Genomic DNA, 4259 nt, shown 5'->3' with positions numbered 1-4259 from the left:
AAGCAAACTTTGGACATTTGTCTATTTGTAAAAGAAAAATACATAACTCGTTTTTAAATGTGAAAGCTATTTTTAAGTTCTTTGCTGTGAGATAACAAATCTCTATGTAATACCTCAGATTTTCATGATTTTTTACCTTATTAAAAGGTGATTTATAATATAAAGATATGGTCTCTATTTTAAAGGCTTTGTTTTTATAAAACTAATACCATCAATGAAATGTTCACCTGGGTTCACCATTTTTGCACTGAAATTTGCCTATACTGATGTAGGTAATGATGTTAGTATAGTGCTAACTTTGTTACTTTATCCTAGGACCTCTTCCCCTCCCCCCCCTTTTAGTCAAGTTTGTATGTAAATGCAGTAGTTCCTTAACATAGTGCTTTAAAAGATATCAATACTAATAAGAAAATATATTCTCCATTACATTTCATTTTATTGGCTCACAAAAATGTTGTTTTCGATTTCCAAACACAAAGAAATTCCCGCAGATAATTTGTGAGCCCTTTAATTCAGAATTTCCAATTTTTCTGTTGTGGAATGAGATTAATGTACTTGACCTGTAACCTTTGGCTGGGTGTGGAGGAGGGGAAACTCCAGCTTTATATAAGAAAGCCTTTTGCAGTCTTTTCCTCGCAGTGCTTGGGGCAGAGTGCTTGTGCTTCTCTTTTCCTCCACTGCCACCCAGCTCCAGACCAGGTGATGCCCTGTATTGTGGAGACATGAAAAACCCCGCTGACCTGTAGGTGCTCAGCAGCTACCTGGGGGACAAAAGCTCCATCAAGGGTATGTGCCATTTCAAGCAGATGTGGCAGTATTTGAAGCAGTCTCCCACCCACCACCTGCTAACTTGTATCATGCTGCACTCATATAATCACATCAAGTCTTACAAAAAGAAAAAGGCCAGCCTGCCAAGAGTGAAGAAAGATTTGGGAAGATATGGCTCTGCTAATTGGAAAACAATATAGGAAGTGGAGCTACAGACAGTAAAGATGACATTGATCTCTTTGGATCTGATGATAAGTAGGAAGGCAAAGCATCAAAGAAGCAAAGAGAACGGCTTGCACAGTATGAGTCAAGGAAAGCCACAAAAGCGTAACTTGTTGCCAAGTCTACCATCTTTTTAGATGCAAAACTTTGGGATGATGAGACAGATATGGCAAAATTAGAGGAGGGTGTCAGAAGCATTCGAGCAAAATGGCTTGGTCTGGGGCTCTTCTAAACTAGCTCCAGTGAGGTAGCAATTAGAAAACTTCAAATACAGTGTGTAAAGATGATAAAGTTGGAACAGATATGCTGAAGGAGCTTGATATCATCCTAGAGGTCTCTTAAACTATCCCCATTTTTTAAAATTCTCTTACCTTTTGGCTGTTCCAATTGGGTATTTTCTGCTACCTTGTCTTCCAAGTCACTGATTTGATCCTCTGCTTCATCTAATCTGCTGGTGATTACTTGTAGTGCATTTTATATTTCAGCTATTGTATTCTTCACTTCTGACTGGTTCTTTTTTTTTTAATCATTTCTGTCATTTTTTATGCTTGGTATCTCTCTGTTGAAGTTCTCACTAAGTTCCTTGAACATCCTTATCACCATTGTTTTGAACTCTGTATCTGGTAGGTTTCTTGCCGCCATTTCATTTAGTTCTTTTTCTGGAGTTTTCTTCTGTTCTTTCAGTTGAGACATATTTCATTGTTTCCTCATTTTGGCTGCCTTCCTGTGTTTGTTTCTATGTATGAGGTAGATCTGCTACGTCTCCCAGCCTTGAACAGGTGGACTTATGTAGTAGGTGCTTTGGCACAGTCTTTTTGATCGTCTCCTCTGGGTGCCCCAGGTGTGTCCCTTGTGTGGGTTGTGTGTGCCCTTCTGTTGTATTGAGTTGTTGGAGAAGTCATGATGTATTTTTTTCTATGTTTTTCATTGCAAAAATGCATCATGACTTTTCTGACAACCCAATAGTTGAGTCTTGATTGCTCTCAGCATGTCAGTGGGTGGTATTGACCTTCAGGCTGATGGCTGTGGGGTTTAGCCATATCCACAGCTTATGAGGCTGCTGTGCAGGAGGGCTTACCCCACTGAGTGGGATTCACCCTAGCGGGCTCTAGTGCCTGTTGAGACCTCCCTTTGTATATGCTATTTGTGAGGCTAATTGGGTGGGCTCTGCTCTGGTCTGTAGCCAACCTCCAAATATGTTGGTTCTGGGGACTCTTGGGAGGGGTTCTGGTGCAGGACCAGGTCACCCACTGCCTGTGACCAGCTGGGAACTACCTGGTACATATATATATATATACATATATATATATATATATACATATATATATATATATATATATATATATATATATATACAGAAGGTGCCAAAAAATGTATGCACATTTTAAGAAAGCAAAAAACTGTATTATAATTATGCTGATGTTAACCACTTTGAGCACCTCTTGTAATTGTAGAAGTCAAACATGACTTGTATTCATCTTTTGTTATCAGTATATATTGAATGTTATAATTTTAATACAATTTTTCCTTTCTTAAAGTGTGTATACATTTAAATCATATATATATATGTATTTGTTAGAAAAGTCATGACACATTTTTGCAACAAAAAACAGAAAAAATATGTCATGAATTTTCTGACAACCAAATATATATATATGTATGATTTAACATACTTGAATGTATTGTTACTATTTTTACCTGACAAAGAGAGATTATACAAGGAGTAGAAGGATTGGTTCTGCCTTTGTCTTATTGCTTATTGTGCTTATCCTGTTGGTGTTATCTTCAGCTTAGGGTTTCTTTGAAGAGGTCTTTTTTTCAGTCACTTGTCCATTTTATAAGGGTTATTTACTTAAAAATAGATACTGTAATCCATATGTCTACTTAACTAGGCACCATAAAATGCAACATGTTTAATAAAAAATAAAATGAATGACAGGGTGATGGCCAACTCTCCATCCCTTCACATTGTAGAATTCTCGTTTTTCCTTCAGGATGCCTGCTGTATATGACATGTGACAGTTTGACACTCGAACCTTTTGAGGATGCCAGTTCAAATTAAATATTGGCAAAGCTTAATATTTTCTTAATTCTTGGGGTAAAAATCAAATAAAATAGAAGCTCTCATGTTTTACTCCAATAGAGCACTTTGTGCATCCCCTGTGGTATGTGCACCCCAGTTTGGATACCCCTAGACTATAAGACACAGTTCAGATGCCTTAGCATGGCATACACCATCCTCCACTATATGGCCCTTGCCTGATTCTCCAACTTAAGCTATTCCCTTCTCATGCCTCATCACTGAATTTCAATAATAGTGAACTTTTTAGAGTTCCCTGAACTTATCATGTTGAATCATATTGCAGCGATTTGTTTATACCATTGCTTCTTCCCAGAAAGCTCTTTCTCTTTGGACTACCTGGTAACACCTCCTCTATGAAACTTTTCCTGGCCTTTTCTCATTCCCCAGGGAGAACTGAAAACACACATATTCTCAACCTTATCCCTCAGACCTTTTACTGAACACATTTGCTAACATTCTTGGCTCTTCCTGTACATCATCATCTCCCTGAAATCAAAGACGTTGTCTAATTTATATTTGTATCTCCAGCATATAGACCAAAACAGGCACATAATCATGCTTGTTGAATTAACAATGGAGGTGATACTCCTATCATACACTGTGTTTATCAGCCAGCGTAGGGGATTGTGTTTAGCTCTGGGTGCTTCGTGAAGAAGGATTTAGAAAATTAATGTGTACTCAGAGGAAAAGAATTCCAAACAATGTCATGAGAGCAAGTCTAGTATGGGCCCAATGTATAGAATAACAGAGAAGAGGGATTTGGTTTTAACATAAGGACGAATTATCTAACATTTAGAGCTGCTTGAACACAGGATGAATGGCTTTTGGAGATGGTAAGTTTTTTTGCCACCGGAGGTATTAAAATAAAGCCTGAATGGATGACCTCCTTAAGCTGGCTGAGCAAGGGCTGAAAGCATCTGGAATGATCAGGGTGAGTGGAGGAGAATTTAGATAATTTTGGGATTATAAACAATCAAGCTGAGATTTGAAATCATTTGATGTGTGTAGTGATTGGTCTAAACTTTAGTAGGTATTAAAAAAAAAACTGGGTTGGCCGAGTAGCGCGTTGGTTAAGAATTGGCTTGGAACACCAGCTCTGAGCAGCAGGACCCCAGTTCGGATCCCACATGCAGGCCAGTGATGCTGAGCCCTCTACAGCTAAGATGGTGAACAACAGTTTGACCTG

General features: G+C 38.3%; 1 pseudogene; it reads left to right on the top strand.

The window, feature by feature from the left end:
* LOC109383871 (elongation factor 1-beta pseudogene) overlaps nucleotides 1-1332 on the top strand; it is a 17286-nt pseudogene extending 15954 nt beyond the window's left edge.
* Nucleotides 1333-4259: the final 2927 nt, after the last annotated feature.

The sequence above is a fragment of the Hipposideros armiger genome, unplaced genomic scaffold (assembly GCF_001890085.2).
Source record: "Hipposideros armiger isolate ML-2016 unplaced genomic scaffold, ASM189008v1 scaffold_90, whole genome shotgun sequence".
Classification (NCBI taxonomy): domain Eukaryota; kingdom Metazoa; phylum Chordata; class Mammalia; order Chiroptera; family Hipposideridae; genus Hipposideros; species Hipposideros armiger.
The sequence above is the reverse complement of the archived record's forward strand: the minus strand, read 5'-3'. Positions and strand labels throughout refer to the sequence as shown.